At 46.1% G+C, this 17,409-nt stretch overlaps 1 long non-coding RNA gene across 1 annotated transcript in view; it reads right to left on the reverse strand.

The window, feature by feature from the left end:
• Positions 1-2,350, reverse strand: part of LOC116978062 — a 62,319-nt gene extending 59,969 nt beyond the window's left edge. Inside the window, exons 1-2 of the long non-coding RNA XR_004413366.1 lie at positions 2,267-2,350; positions 729-826 (exon numbers count right to left, since the gene is read on the reverse strand). This is a non-coding gene — a long non-coding RNA (uncharacterized LOC116978062). The remainder of the gene's footprint in view (positions 1-728; positions 827-2,266) is intronic.
• Positions 2,351-17,409: the final 15,059 nt, after the last annotated feature.

Here is a 17,409-nt window from a genome sequence, read left to right on the forward strand (position 1 = left end):
CCCTGTGACCACATGGGTTTTCTCCAGGTGCTCGGTTTCCTCCCACACTTCAAAGTCATGCAGGTTGGAGGTTAATTGGCTTCTGTAAATTTGCTAGTGTGTAGGATAGAAATACGGGTGATCATTGGTCACTGTCGACTCGGTGGACAAAGGGCCTGTTTCTCGCTGTATCTCTAAACTAAACTAAAACAATGATATGTCTCGTTTCTTATTTAGTGTTAAAGATTCATTTCTCACAGACACTGCAGTGAGGCAAGTTTAATCTAAAGGATAAAGGTAATCTAAACAGAGTCATAAAGTCACAGTCACACAACGTGGAAACAGACCCTTTGGCCCAACTTGCCCAGGCCAACCAAGATGCCCATCTACACTAGACCCACCTGCTTGCATTTGGCCGATATCTCTCTAAACCTGTCCCATCTATGTAGTTGTAAGTACCTGTCTCAACTACATCCTGGCAGCTCATCCATACACCCACCATCCTCTGTGTGAAAATGTTGCCCCTCGGGTTCTTAGTAACTCTTTCCCCTCTCACTTTAAACCTACGTCCTCTGGTCCTTGATTCATCTACCTTGGACTCTGTGTGTTCACCGATCCATTTTCCTAAGTCCTGGCCTGCAAAACCTCTCACTAGTTTAGTTTTGGTTTAGTTTATTTTCACGTGTACAGAGGTTCAGTGAAAGGCTTTTGTTGTGTGCTAACATCTTACCTCAAGGGCAACATCTTACCTCAATTAAACGAATGCAAGTATAATCATAACCAAACCATGGAACAATCAATATTATCTTCTTAGTATTAATGCCCTTTTTGATATAACTGGAGATTCCTGAAAGGGGCAGAAAATAATGACAGCATTAATATTTAAACTGGGCAAGTGATCTCTGGAGAGAAGGAATGGGTGATGTTTCAGGTCGAGACCCTTCTTCAGACTGATGTCAAGGGAGTGGGCAGTACGGAGATAAAATGTAGTTGTGACAGTAAGACTGGTGGGAGAACCGGGAAGGTGGAGCGGGCGGGGGGGGGGGGGGGGGGGGGGGGGGGGGGAGGGGGGGATGGGGTGTGGACAGAGATGGAAAGCAAGGGCTACTTGAATTAGTGAAGTCAATGTAAGCTGCCCCAGCGGAATATGAGGTGCTGTTCCTCAGATATACAGGAATCCACACCTAGAACAGTGGATATTGTCGAAGAGGTTGGAGGAGGTGCAAGTGAACCTTCAGGGTCCTGGACGGAGAGTCGAGAGAGTTGTTAAAGGGACAGGTGTTGCACCACCTATGGTTGCAGGGGAATGTACCTGGTCAGGGGGTGGTTTGGGTGGGAAGGGACGTTGACCAGGGAGTTGCGGTGGGAACAGTCTCTGTGGAAAGTAGAAACGTGTGCAGATGAGTAGATGGGGCTAATTGTAGGATCCCGTTGGATGTGGTGTAAATGTCGGAGGATTATGTGCTGTATGCGACTGCTGATGGGGTGGAAGGTGAGGACAAGGGGGACTCTGTCCTTGTTACAAATGGAGGAAGGGAGAGCAATAGCAGAGCTGCGGGATATTGAGGAGACCCTAGTGAACGCCTCATCTATAATGGAAGAGGGGAACCCCCATTTCCGTAAGAATTAGGTCATCTCCAAAGACCTGGTACGGAAAACCTCTCTGGGCGCAGGAAACGGAGTTGACGAACTGGTATCACAAGATGCAGCGCAGATCGCCACAGGAGATCCTTTTTCTCTGTGGCAATCAAACGATACAAGTTCTCCCCCTTCTGTTGTGGGGTAGACTGACTCCCATCCCCCCAATCTTTGCACATCCCCAATCCTGGACATCCCCAATCCTGCATCTGTGTGTACGTAGTCCAGGCCATCACACAAACCAACCTCCCTTCCATTGTCTCCATTTATATCCCATGCTGCCTCGGCAAGGCCAGCAGCATTATCAAGGACATGCAGGTTAGTGGGTACATTGCCCTTGTGTGTAGGGAGTGGATACGAATGTGGGATATCATAGAGCTAGTGTGAAGGGCTGATCAATAGTCGGCATGGACTCGATGGGAAGGGGAGGGTGGGGGGGGGGGAGTTGTTACCTAAAATTGGACAACCCAATATTCTAAATATCATTACCTCTGGTAGATGGGGCATCTTAGTCAGTTAAGCCTCTTTAATGGCAACCTCTGTTTCTCTTTCCGCATTTACTACCTGACCAGCAAATGATTTCTGCCATTTTCTGTATGTTTCAGATTTGTGACATCTGCAGGATTTGCTTCCGGCTTATTCCACTTACCTGTCTGGGTCTGGTGATAGGGAGCATTTGCCTTTGCAAAGCAATCCGTCCACATATGCTTCTGCACGTCAAACGAGGTCACATGTACATAATCGGCATATTTGGAAGCTGAGACGAGGTCAGAGCAAAGTGTAGTACTGGTGTTACAAAACCAAGGAGTGTAAAATGAGATCTGGGGAAAAAATGGAAGAAGGTTGTTCAGCTGTTGTGTTTCCTCAGTGGTCGAGCCCTAGTTACACCCATCTTGTTTCCACTCACTCGTCATCCATAACAACAATGTCTCTTTCACCACGGTCGAACCAGAGTTTATGGTCAGTTTGATAGACAGAACCTTTCTCCCAGAGAGGAAAAACATCAAACATCTAGATGGCATGGATTTAGGAATGAGAGGGCATCGTTAAGTAGGTGTGGGGTTAGTTTTTTAACAGAGGGTGGTGAGTGCCTGGAATGTATTGCCCACTGGTGGTGGAGGCAGAGACTAAATTGCCAATGAAGATGCTTAAATTGGATGCACCATCTCACCCCGTCCCTTTTGCCCATATCCCTCCAAACCTTCCTATCCATGTGCCCATCCAAGTCTCATTTAAATGCTGTTCTAGTACTTGCCACAACTCCGTCCTCTGGCAGCTCGTTCCACATACCCACTCTCTAAGTGACTAAGCTGCCTCTCAGGCTCCTATTAAATCTTGCTCCTCTCGCCGTAACGCTGCATTCACCCTATCTATTACCTCATGATTTTATGCACCTCTATAGGATCACCCCTCAGTCTCCTGTGTTCCAACGAATATCATGTACAAGCAGAGGAGATTGGTTTAACTTGGCATCATTTCTGGCACAGGAACTGTAGGTTGAAAGGTCTGTTCATGTGGTGCACCATTCTATCTTCGATGTTCAATGATTTTGTACACAGTGGGGGAAAGATTTAATAGGTACCTGAGGGGCAACTTTTTCACACAAAGGATGGTAGGTGCATGGAATGAGCTGACGGAGGATGTAGTTGACCAGAGACTATCGCAATCTTTAAGAAATACTAGACTAAGTAGGACCCGTTGGGTCCCAGTTACAGGGATGCCTGGTCCCCCAACGCAACCCATTCCCCAATGCAATATTCCATAACTCACCCGTTCCCCCAACTCAACCCATTCCCCCAACACTATTTCCACCACTCACCCATAGCCCCTAACTGCTCAGGCGCGGCTCATTTCCCCTCATCCCCCAGCACTGCCTCCCCCTCTGTCATGTGGGGGAGGGAAGGGGGCTGTGGGGTGACAGAGGAGGAGGGTAGTGGGGGTTTATGGGCAGGAGGGTATAGGAGGGGAAGAGAGGAGGTGAGGGGGGAGAGCGTGGTGTGGGGGGAGGGGGTGAAGGGGGAGGGGGGGGTGGGATGGGAGGGGGGGTGTGGGATGGGTGGGGGGTGTGGGGTGGGAGGATTTGTGTGTATGTGTTGCCTCTCTTGATGCGTTCTGCACCCGGGGGAGAGGGACGGCTTCAGGTGGGGGCTGTCGGGGGCTGGTGTGTGAGGGAGGAGTGTTTTGCACCCAGGGAGGGGGGGGGCGGCTTCAGGCAGGGGCTGTCGAGAGCCGGTGGGGGAGGGGGAAAGTGCGTCATGCAGCCAGGGGAGGTGGGCGGCTTCAGGCGGGGGCTGTGGGGGCCAGTGGGGGTTGGTGGGAGCGTCCAGCACTCACTCATCCCCCTCAGTCCCCCCATCCACTCTTCGCACTTTTCGCAACTCCATTTACGCCCATTGGATTCCCATTGCGACGTAGAAACACGCGGGTATTACTGTGCAGGCAAGCCAAGTGGAAAAGGGATTTATTAAAGCTTAAAATGTGAATAACTCTTAAAATATAACAACAATTTAAATGTTAATGATGAGATTTATTCAGTCCATTCTTTCTTGTTGCGTCTATTGTTGCATTCTGCAGCTGGGGGAGGGGGGCGGCTTCAAGCGGGGCCGTTGGGGAAGGGGGGAGCGTCCTGCAGTTGGGCAGGGGGACGACTTCAGATGGGGCCTGTTGCGGCGGATGTGGGGGGGGGGAGGGGGAGCGCTGCCGTGGCCAACCGCTGCCTATTGCTGCCGTAGCCTACCACTGCCGCTGCCTACCGCTGCCTACCGCTGTCGTGGCCTAAGGCTGCCGCTTCGGCTTCAGGCAGGGACCGGCGGGGAGAATCCTGCAGCTGGGGACGGGATGGCTTCCGGCAGGAGCTACGGAGGGGGCGGCTTCAGGCAGCGGCCAGAGAGGGGGGCTTTCTGGAGGGCTAGTATAGATGCTGTAGGCCGAAGGGACTGTTTCAGGAGGACTAGTACGGACATTGTGGGCAGGGTAATCTTTTCTTGGGCTAGTCCTGCAGCTGGGGACTGGGACTGGGAGGGGGACTGGATTCAGGTGGGGGCCAACGGGAGTGTTCTGTAGCTGGGGCAGGGGGACGGCGGCAGGTGGGTGGGGGGGGGGTGGTGGTGTTGTGGCCTGCCCCTAGGGTGGTGTGGACGGGAGGGGGTGCACAGACTCAGCCCGGCCTCCGGGACATTATTCTCCTCGCCCCACTGATTGACAGCGGGTGTGGGAAGGGGCATTGTCGTTCTCGGTGACTGACAGGCGAGAAGAACAATCTGCCGCTCCTACGATTTTTAAACCTTCATAACCTTTGTAATATTCCACCGATCGGAACAAAGTTTGGTGCGCTGGAGCACAGAACGTTGAGTAAGGTGGTGAAAACTAGTAGCACTATAGAGTACCGTTTTTGCGGAAATTTATGCAAACCGGAAGAGGTCAAGATGAGAATTTTAGTATAGACAAGACTAAGTGCGACCCGTTGGGTCCCAGTCACACGGGATGCCTGGTCCTCCCAACGCAACCACTTTCCCTAACACAATATTTCACCACTCACCTGATCCCCCAACGCAACCCATACCCCCAAAGCATTGTTCCACCACTCTGGGGAGGGGGTTAGAAACATAGAAAATAGGTGCAGGAGTAGGCCATTCGGCCCTTCGAGCCTGCACCGCCATTCAATATGATCATGGCTGATCATCCAACTCAGTATCCTGTACCTGCCTTCTCTCCATACCCCCTGATCCCTTTAGCCACAAGGGCCCACATCTAACTCCCTCTTAAATATAGCCAATGAACTGGCCCTCAACTACCTTCTGTGGCAGAGAGTTCCAGAGATTCACCCACTCTATGTGTGAAGAATGTTTTTCTCATCTCAGTCCTAAAGGATTTCACCTCTATCCTCAGACTGTGACCCCTTGTCCTGGACTTTCCCAACATCGGGAACAATCTTCCTGCATCTAGCCTGTCCAATCCCTTAAGAATTTTGTACGTTTCTATAAGATCCCCCCTCAATCTACTAAATTCTAGCGAGTACAAGCCGAGTCTATCCAGTCTTTCTCATATGAAAGTCCTGATATCCCAGGAATCAGTCTGGTGAACCTTCTCTGTACTCCCTCTGTGGCCAGAATGTCTTTCCTCAGATTAGGAGACCAAAACTGTACGCAATACTCCAGGTGTGGTCTCACGAAGGTTGGGGGAGGGGGATGTGGGGGAGGGGGGCGGGGTGAAGGAGGGGGGTTGTAAGGGGGGGATGGGGTGTAGGTGAGGGAGAGGTGTGGAGGAGGGGAGAGTGTGGTGGTGTGGGGGAGGGGTTTGTTGGGCAGGGGGTGTGTTTTGGGCAGGGGGTGTTTTGGGAGGGTGCTTGGGGAGGGGTTGTTGGGGGTGGGGAAGTGGAGGGTGGGGGAGGAAGGGGCTGTCGGGGAGGGTGTGTGTGGGGGAGGGGGAACCTTCAAAGCCTTCACAACTTTGTACTATTTCACCGATCGGAACAAAACTTATTTGACTTGCAGCAGAGGAGAATGGTGAGCAAGGTGGCGAAAAATCGTGGCGCTATGGGGGTATCGTTTTTTGTGAAAATGTAATTACAACGCAGACAGAAAATAGTCAAGTTGGAGAGTTTTAGGACAGACAAACAGACAGTCAGACAGAGTACATTGATAGGACAGGTTAGAGGGATATGGGCCAAACATAGGCAGGTGGGACTAATGTAGATGGGACAAGTTGGCCAGCATGGACAAGTTGGAATGAAGGGCCTGTTTCCACGCTGTATCAATCTATGACTGAGTTCTAAGCAATTGTATGAAGATTCAAATTTAAAGCTTCCCATTCCTGGAACTGGGGCTTAACTCACCAGTAAAATCTAGAGCTATGTCATTTTGTTGTGTGTAATTTACCCTCAATAAATCCTATGGTTTGAATGAGAATTCCAGGGAGCCTTGTAGCAGGATGGAACACCATATATGTTACAGCTAAATATCAAATACCGAGTTTGAGTTTGAGTTCGTCCAGTTTATTGTCACGTGTATCGAGGTACAGTGAAAAGCTTTTGTTGCGTGCTAACCAGTCAGCGGAAAGACGATACATGATTACAATCGAGCCATTTACAGTGTACAGATACATGATGAAGGGAATAACGTGAATAACGTTTAGTGCAAGATAAGTCAGAAAATTCCAATCAAGAAAGAGATGGTAACCAATGAGGTAGATAGTAGTTCAGGACTGCTGCTCCAGTTGCCTGATCTCAGCTGAGAAGAAACGGTCCCTGCATCTGGAAATGTGTGTTTTCACACTTCTATACATTTTGCCTGACGGGAGAGGGGAGAAATAGACACAAGGAACTGCAGACGCTGGTTCATCAAGAAGAACAGAAGGTGCTGGAGTAACTCAGCGGGTCAGGCAGCATCACTGGAGAATTATGGATAGGGACGTTTCAGGTCCAGACTCCTCTTCAGAGTTCAAATGCTGCCTGAACCATTGAGTTACTCCAGCTTTTTGTGCCTATCTTTGGTGTAAACTAGCATCTGCAGTTCCTTTCTATGCAAGTGATAGGTGGATACAGTTTGAGAGCGTTGTGGGAGGGAGGTTGATTGGTAGGTAATTTATTAAAGGCCAGAGAGTGAAAGAAACGTGTGAGGTAAGGATAGAGGTGGCGTGAAGTGTGAAGGATACAGGTGGAAGGTGGAAGGGAATGGGATGGGGAGGGGGAGGGGAAGAGGAGAAAATGGTGTTAATCTAGGTGGGGGAACAGGGAACCTAATCTGAGGTGTGTATTTTTTGTCCTTGTGTTTTTCTGTTCCAGTAAAACTATGGACAAGGGCAAGAAGTCGAAAAGGGTCGCGTCTCGAGTGGCTGCGGGGGACCACGAAAGTCCGGCAGTCAACGGTGACCAGCGGCACCTGGACCGCGGTTACTACGGTCCGTAGTCACCGACGTAAATCCTGCTCAGCTGGGACCAGCACCGGGAGCAGCACTGCCCGAACCAGCGCAACGGACTGGTGGGAAAGTGAAGCAGAAGTCGGTCCGGCCGCTTGACTCGTATGAGTCGGGCCAGGAGGACTCGCCGCCGGGGAGCAGTGGAGGAGACCGCATTTCCCGCATGGCCGGTTGATGGAGCAAATACTCCAACGTGACATACTCCGTGAGACGGAGTATGGTCACCATGGGGTCATCGCACACCCATGACAGCACCCTTACCCAGGGCTGTATAATGCATCTCCCTCTACAGAGGGGAGCATTACGGGCCAGGGCTGGGCTGGCCCCGAAGAAGGGGACATGGGTGAAGAAACCGGCGGTGTGCTGGGGGTGCAGGATCCAAAAGAGCTGCTGGGAGTGGTCACCAAATTTGCGGTGCCACCGCAATCAGGACAGCTGTTGCAATCCAAACTGGCAGCCAGCATCGACTACCTGTCTTTTCATCCACTACAGGAGCAGGTAATCAACGAGACTACAGCAAAATACATGCCTCCTGAGAACTGTGTCTCATTAAATGTCCCTGCAGTAAATAGTGCAATCAGTGGTTACATTGGAGCTGGCATAAGAACCCAAGAGGTTTAAAATGCAGAAGATTTTGAAGCTTCTGACATCGGGCATACCGACGATCGCATCGTTCCGTGGATGGTTCCTGGGGATCCTCGACATGGTCTCGGAACCATGTATATGTCCATCGCTAAATGACCAGATCTATTGGTTCATCCTGTAACGGCGAGAGTCACCCATGCCATGACAGGATCAATCTGTTGATTTGCAGAATCTAAAGAGACCACTGCTGGATCTGGGGCTGAGGGACAGGACTATGAACATGATCACGGCGGCCTACCGAGAATCACAAAGAAGCAATACTCTCGTGTATAAGGATATGGGAGTGGTATTGCACAAGGACTGGTATAGCGTATAACACAGCTACAGTTACCAATGTCCTAGAATTCCTGTCCAGACTTCATTTAGATGAAGGACGAGCTACAGCGCTATCAATTGCGCGAGGAGTGTCCTGTCAGCATACTTGTGGCAGAGACCAGGACAGCATTCCATGGGATCTCAGCCTCTAGTTGATTTGATTTTTGATTTGATTTGTTTATTTGTTCCGAACAAGTAAAGACATAAATAGGAATAAATAACAACAACAAAATCGAAATAATCAAACAATTGGACATTCCAGGCAATATTTGCAAAAGCAATGAAAAGCATAAAAGCAAATTTAAATGTCCAACACTTTTTCTTTACAAGCTCGAAAAGGAGTGAAGAAGAATAACTTATTTAATCTCACCCCTTCTCCCTAAACCCTTCTTCCATATTTAATAATTAATTAATTAATCATAATAATACCCCAGACAATTTTTAGAGATGCATACAGACATATATACATAACAACTGATATACACATACAAGTAATATGTATGAAGTAACCAAAAAACAAAAATAAATAATAAATAAAATAATAAATAAACACTAACCCCTGTTTGTCAACCATCCCCTTCATCCCTGTACCTTGTGTAAACAAGTTTTTTGTATGTCATTTTGAACTGGTTCATGTTTGGACATTGCTTTAACTCCACATTCAAACTGTTCCACAATCCTACTCCACAGACCGAAATACAAAAAGTTTTTCTGGTCGTGCGAACTCTTTGTACCTTAAAATTAAATATTCTTCTTAATTATACCCCCCACTCGCTCATTGAATAATTTTTGTATATTTCCAGGTAAGTTTTTATTTTTGGCCCTAAACATTATCTGTGCTGTTTTAAATGCAACCAAAGCTTCTAATTTTAATAATTTTGACTGTAAGAATAATGAATTAGTGTGACCCAGATACCTGACATTGTGAATAATACGTATTGCTCTTTTTTGCAGAATAGTTAATGAATGTAGCGAACTTTTATAGTTATTGCCCCAGACTTCTACACAGTAATTTAAATAGGGTAAGATTAGTGAACAGTAGAGAATGCGGAGTGATTTGTGATCCAGAACCTGCTTAACTTTGTGTAATACAGAAATGCTTTTTGACAGTTTGGATTGTACATGTTTAATGTGTGATTTCCAGCTGATTCTATCATCCATTATAACCCCAAGAAATTTATTTTCATGAACTCGTTCAATTTCAACCCCATTTATCTTTATATTTGCTTGTGTATTTGTTCTGCAATTACCAAATAACATTATTTTGGTTTTGCTTAAGTTAATGATATTTTGTTCCTGTCAAACCATGTTTTCAGTTTGCCCATTTCTTTTGTTATTTTGTCCAGTAGTTGTTTTAAATTCTCCCCAGAACAAAAAACATTGTGTCGTCTGCAAACAAGACCAGCCTCAAGGCATTGGACACATTACAAATGTCGTTTATATACATGATGAATAGTTTTGGACCCAACACTGACCCCTGGGGGACACCACAAGCAATGTCCAAACATGTAGAACAGTAGCTGCCCAGCTTCACAAACTGTTTCTTGTTACTTAAATAGCTTTTTATCCAATCCAGTACTAGACCTCTGATGCCATACCTTTCTAATTTTTTTAATAAAATATCATGATTGATCGTATCAAATGCTTTCTTTATATCAATAAATATCCCAGCTGCATATAGTTTATTGTTGCTAAACTCATGAGGAGTATATACAACACAAACCTTCCTAGAGTGAGGTACTCCCAGATATGGGATGTCAGTGTTGTTCTAACATTGCTCAGGGGTTGGTCACCAGCAATGTCCCTGTCCCTGGAGAAGCTGACTTTAAAAACAGTTATGCTGATGGCACTGGTCTCAGCTCAAAACGTCCAGTTCCTACATAAACTGAAGCTGGATAATATGATTGTATCAACTGACAAGATACATTTTCGGATCTTGGAGTTGGATATGTAAAACAGACCAGGATCATCAGGACTTAATTTGGAATTCCGGGCATACCCGTCAGATACCCGACTGTGTGTTATGACACACCTTCTGCTATATTTAAAGTCCACTAAACCATAAGAGGTAGTGAATTGGCACTATGGATCAGCCATAACAGCCTCATAGCAGGGTATCAGTGCAGACCATCTTAGATGGCTCAGACAGGTTTTGGGAGCTGTTGGGGTGGATACTGACATTTTACATCTCATTCCACCAGGGCTGCAGCCACAATCGGCAGCTAGAGAAATGGAAGTGCCTATGGACCATATCCTGGCTACAGCAGGATGGTCTAGAGAGAAGACCTTCCAACAATTTTAAATTCTGTAATATGATCTATCCCAAGGGATCATTATTATTTTGTTAAAATAAATTGTTATTGTTTGAATTTTGATTCATGTTTGAATACGATAACATACTTCCTCCCTTGGACGACTACGGCAGTGAGTGAAGCATGGACTCATTCCACGGCATGAAATCACAGATCTTTAAAATCTTCACGTAGTCACTCACGTGACTCCAAAGTAAAATAGTAAGATTAACGAGAACTTACCAGTTTGAAGTTGATCTTTATTTTAAGAGGAGTTACGTCGAGGGATTACGTGCCCTCCTTGCCCACCCTCTATCATAAAGGTCAACTGGCATTCTAGTTCCTCTTATCTTACTATGTTTATTTCACTTACTGTTGGCTGTGATTTCACACCGCTGCTTTGAAGAATGTCGCACATGCGTGCTGGCGGGGTCTTCACGTAATCCCTCGACGTAACTCCTCATAAAATAAAGATCAAACTTGAAACTGGTAAGTTCTCATTTAATCTTACTATTTTACCAAGCCAATAAACCTACAAACCTGTACGTCTTTGGAGTGTGGGAGGGAACCGGAGGAGTCCGGAGAAAACTGTGGATTGTCACCTTGTCGTGGTGGAGAAGCTTTTGTGGTCCTGAGATCCTGGGAGCGATGCCGTCTGGAGCTATGCTCCTGGTAGGGCCACCCATGGCGCTAAGGTCGAGGGGGAGGTCTCTGATAAAGTGCAATCCAACCAAGACCTCAACGGTGGAACAGGAGGAGGACGATGGCTGACCTTGGTGGAGCGTCACAACGCAAGGGAAGGTGGATAAAGGCTGCAGCAGAAAAGGGTCTCCGGTCGTCGGACTCCATGCCACTGGACCCTGACCCAGATCTGTCGTGGAGTGGTTGTCTGTGCACCAGTCTCCCCACATTAAATAAAGTCACGCACTGGCGTCCACCATATAGGGAACACCACCCTGGAGACACCCATGGTCAGCCATGACCGAAGGAGGCCTAAGAAGAACAAGGTGCAGGAGTAGGCCATTCGGTCCTTCGAGCCAGCACCACCATTCAATGTGATAATGGCTGATCATCCACAATCAGTACCCCTTTCCCGCCTTCTCCCCATATCCCTTGATTCCGCTAGCCCTGAGAGCTTTATCTAACTCTTTTGAATGCATCCAGTGAATTAGCCTCCACTGCCTTCTGAGGCAGAGAATTCCACAAATTCACAACTCTCTGTTTTTCCTCATCTCAGTTCTAAATGGCCTACCGCATATTCTTAAACTGTGGCCCCTGCTTCTGAACTCATCCAACATTGGAAACATTTTTCCTGCCTCTAGCGTGTCCAATCCCTTAATAATTTTATGTTTCCATAAGATCCCCGCATATCCTTCAAAATTTCAGTGAACATTAGCCCAGATGCTCCATTCTTTCATCATATGACAGTCGCGCCATCCCGGGAATTAACCTTGTGATGCTACGCTGCACTTCCTCAATAGCAAGAATGTCCTTACTCAAATTAGGAGACCAAAACTGCACACAATACTCCAGGTGTGGTTTCATCGAGGCCCTGTGCAATTGCAGAAGGACCTCTGCTCCTATACTCAACACCTCTTGTTATGAAGGCCAACATGCCATTAGCTTTATTGACTGCCTGCTGCACCTGTATGCTTACTTTCAGTGACAGATGTACAAGTACACCCAGGTCTGTTGTACTTTCCATTTTCCTAACCCGACACCGTTCAGATAATAATCTGCCTTTCTGTTCTTCCCACCAAAGTGGATAATCTCACATTTATCCACATTAAACTGCATCTGCCATGCATCCGCCCACTCACCTAACCTGTCCCAGTCTCTCTGCATCCTCATAGCATCCTCTTCACAGTTCACGCTGCCACCCAGCTTTGTGTCATCTGCAAATGTCTTACTTTTAATTCCTTCATCTAAATCGTTAATGTATATTGTAAATAGCTGCAATTCCAGCACCGAGCCTTGCGGCACCCCACTAGTCATGCTGAAAGGGACCTGTTAATCCATTGCCAAAGGCTTTCTGAAAGTACAGGTATAATACATCCACTGGCTCTCCCTTGTCCATTTTACATCCTCAAAAAATTCTAGAAGATTTGTCAAGCATGATTTCCCCTTCGTAAATCCATGCTGATTCTGATCGACCCTGTTACTGCAATGCAAATGTGCCGCAATTACACTTTTAATAATTGACTCCAGCATCTTCCCCACCACCAATGTCAGGCTAACTGGTCTATTCCCTGCTTTCTCTCTCCCTCCTTTCTTTAAAAGTGGGATAACATTAGCTACCCTCGAATCCACAGGAACTGATCCTGTATCTATAAACATTGGAAAATGATCACCAATGCGTCCATGATTTCTAGAGCCATTTCCTTAAGTACGCGGGTGCAGACCATCAGGCCCTGGGGATTTATCAGCCTTCAATCCCATCAGTCTACCAAACACCATTTCCTGACTAATGTGAATTTCCTTCAGTTCCTCTGTTACCCTAGGTCTTCTGTCCCCTAGTACACCTGGGACATTGTTTGTGTCTTCCTTAGTGAAGACAGAACTAAAGTACCTATTCAACTCATCTGCCAGATCCTTGTTCCCCATAATAAATTCACCTGTTTCTGTATTCAAGGGACTTAACTAATTAGTTGGCTTAACTATTTTTTTCCTCTTCACTTACCTAAAGAAGCTTTTACTATCCTCCTTTATATTCTTGGTTAGCTTACCTTCGTACTTCATCTTTTCTCCACGTATTTCCTTTTTAGTTACCTTCTGTTGATCTTTAAACATTTCCCAATCCTCTGGCTTTCTGCTCATCTTTGCAATGTTATACGTCTTCTCTTTTATTTTTATACTATACCTTGCCTTTTCTTGTTAGCCACGGTCGCCTCTTACTCCCCTTAGAATCTTTCTTCCTCTTTGGAATGAAATGTTCCTGCATCATCCAGATTATTCCCAGAAATACCTGCCATTACTGTTCCACCATCATCCCTGGCCTAGAATTCCCTGGATTCTCTCCAGTTCCCGTCTTAAATGAAGGAACAACATTGGACCTTGCCTATAGCTAGAGAAGATGCAATGATCTTTGTCAAGACTGCCGCCATCTCCTCTCTTGCCTCTCTCAATAATTTGGGATAGATTTTGAGCGGCACAGATGCTGTCTATACAGAATTTGTACATTCTCCCTGTGAACTGTGTGGGTTTTCTCCCGGCAATCCGGTTTCCTCCCACAATCCAAAGATGTTCCGGTTTGTAGGTACATTACCCTGTAAAATTGTGCATGTCCATAGTGTGTAGGAAAGTGTCGCAGGGCCTGTTTCCACAGCTGTATCTCTAAAGTCTAAAGTTGAAAGATCCCATCAGGTCCTGGGGATTTACTCACTGGATAATAGAATATAGCTTTTTTGTAAAGACTTTTACCTGAGATCCTGGAATTCCTTGCGTGAACCTGGTTTTGATATCTTCAATCAGGCTGGGCAGTTTGGAAGTAAATGTAGTGTCAAGGACAGAAACAAATCTCAAATGAACTCCGTCCAAATATCTTTCTCGCATCGCGTGCAATTTGTTGCCGATCCAAGATGTTCGGAGATTAATGTCAACCAGTTCATCTTTCCCTATTGATTCTGGTAAAAAGCAAAGAAATAGAAAAATTGTGTCCAGGATTATTCACAAAAACCTTACTTTTTAAGTACTTTAATTGATACATTTCTCTGTGATAGGATTTACTCCCATTGGGAAGAGAACGGTCTAATTAGGTCTGAAGAAGGGCCTCGACCTGAAACATCACCCCTTCCTTCTCTCCAGAGATGCTGCCTGTCCCACTGAGTTGGATAAACTTGACAAATAAACTTGACAAATAAACTTGACTTGACTTGACTTGAGTTACTCCAGCAATTGTGTCTCCCTTTGGGCTAATTAGGGATAGCCAGCACAGCTTTGTACGTGGCAGGTCATGTCTCGCTAACTTGATTGAGTTTTTGAGGAGGTGATGAAGGAGATTGATGGAAGTAGGACAGTGGGTGTTGTATGCATGATCTTAGTAAGGCTTTTGATAAGGTCCCTCCCTCATGGTAGGCTAATCCAGAAGATTAAGATGTACAGGTTTCACAATGTAATGCTGAGGCTCTATAAGGAGTTGGTCAGGCTGCATCTGTAGTATTGTGAGCAATTTTGGATCCCATATCTGAGGAAGGATGTGCTGGCTCTGGAGAGGGTCCAGAGGAGGTTTACAAGAATTATCCCAGTAATGAGTGGGTTAACATATGATGAACGTTTAACGGCAATGGGCCTGTACTGGAGTTTAGAAGAATGAAGTGGGACCCGATTGAAACTTACCGAATAGTGAAAAGTTTGGACAGAGTGGATGTGGAGAGGATGTTTTTCCACTAATGGGATAGTCTAGGACTAGAGATCATAGCCTCAGAATTAAAGGATGTTCCTTTAAGAAGGTAGAAACATATAAACATAGAACAATAGAAAATAGATGTAGGAATAGGCCATTTGGCCCTTTGAGCCACTACCGATGTAAGGCTAACTGGTCTATAATTGCCTGTTCTCTCTTTCCCTCATTTCTTAAAAAGTGTAGTTAAATTGGCCACCCTCCCATCCACAGGAACTGATCCAGTTGAGAGAACATTGGAAAATGATCACCAATGCATCCACAATTTCTTGGGCCATCTCCTTGAGGACTCTGGGATGCAGACCATCAGGGCCTGGGGAGTTATCTGCCTTCAGTCTCAACAATTTACCTAACACCATATTCTGACTAATGTGGATTCCCTTCAGTTCTTCCCTCCCACTAGATCCTTGGTCCCCTAATATTTCTGGGAGATTGTTTGTGTCATTCTCAGTGAAGACAGAACCAAAGTATTTGTTTAACTGTACTGCCATTTCCTTGTTTTCCATTATAAATTTACCTGTCTCTGACTGTAAGCTACCTACATTTGTCTTCACTAATCTTTTCCTTTTTACATATCTAAAGAAGCTTTTAGTCAGTTTTTATATTCCCCATCCCATATTCACTCTCCATCCGAATGCAGAATTACACCATATTATGGTCACTGTTGCCCAAGATCGCTGACTATTCCTTGCTCATTACACAATACCCAGTCTAGGGTGGCCTGTCATCTAGTTGGTAATGAGGAAGAATTTCTTTAGTCAGAGGGTGGTGAATCTCTAGAATTCTTAGCCACAGAAGGCTGTGGAGGCCAAGTTAATGAATATTTTCAAGGCAGAGATAGATAGATTCTTGATTAGTATGGGTGTCAGCGGTTATGGACCGAAGGCAGGAGAATAGGGTTAGGAGGGAGAATAGATCAGCCATGAATGGCGGAGTATTGATGGAGGTGTGTAACCAGTGGAGTTTCGTAGGGATCTGTGCTGGGATCTCTGTTGTTTGTGATGTATCAATGACCTAGATGTAAATGTAGATGGATTGGTTACGTTTGCTGACGACATCAAAATTGGAGAGTCCAAGACATGCATGTTCCTGTTAGAGTGAAGGGCAAGGCAAGTGAACGTAAGGATGCTTGGATGATAAGGGAATTTGAGGCTCTAGTCAAAAATAAGATGGAGGTACGGTACTGGGAAAGGTAGGTGGGATTACGTGTATTCCAGGAAGAGTTTTGGGAACTGAGGAGAAAGCTAAAAAAGGATATCGGGAGGGCATGAAAGGGCCAGGAGATAGGACTCCGTTGTTGGAATGGGACTCTGGGACAAAAGTAAGTGGTTTTGCAGATAGTGAAGATGGTTGTGAAAAATTGCAGCAGGATCTTGATCGATTGGCCAGGTGGGCTGACGAATGGATGATGGAATTTATTACCGAGAAATGTGAGGTGTTGCATTTTGGGAAGTCTAACATGGGCAGGACCTACAGCGAATGGTAGGCCTCTGGAGAGTGTTGTAGAGCAGAGGGATCTTGGACTACAGGTGCATGGTTCCTTGATGGTCGAGTCGCAGGTAGATAAGGTGGTCAAAAAGGCTTTTGGTACATTGGCCTTCATCAGTCAGAGTATAGAGTATAGAAACATAGAAAATAGGTGCAGGAGTAGGCCATTTGGCCCTTCGAGCCTGCACCGCCATTCGATATGATCATGGCTGACCATCCAACTCAGTATCCCATCCCTGCCTTCTCTCCATACCCACTGATCCCTTTAGCCACAAGGGCCACATCTAACTCCCTCTTAAATATAGCCAATGAACTGGCCTAAACTACCTTCTGTGGCAGAGAATTCCACAGATTCACCACTCTCTGTGTAAAAAATGATTTTCTCATCTCGGTCCTAAAAGACTTCCCTCTTATCCTTAAACTTTGACCCCTAGTTCTGGACTTCTCCAACATCGGGAATAATCTTCCTGCATCTAGCCTGTCCAACCCCTTAAGAATTTTGTAAGTTTCTATAAGAACCCCCCTTAATCTTCTAAATTCTAGCGTGTACAAGCTGAGTATACCGTCTTTCTTCATATGAAAGTCCTGCCATCCCAGAAATCAGTCTGGTGAAACTTCTCTGTACTCCCTCTACGGCAAGAATGTCATTCCTCAGATTAGGAGACCAAAATTGTACGCAATACTCCAGGTGTGGTCTCACCAATACCCTGTACAACTGCGATAGAAGTTGGGAGGTCA

The sequence above is a fragment of the Amblyraja radiata genome, chromosome 10 (assembly GCF_010909765.2).
Source record: "Amblyraja radiata isolate CabotCenter1 chromosome 10, sAmbRad1.1.pri, whole genome shotgun sequence".
NCBI lineage: Eukaryota > Metazoa > Chordata > Chondrichthyes > Rajiformes > Rajidae > Amblyraja > Amblyraja radiata.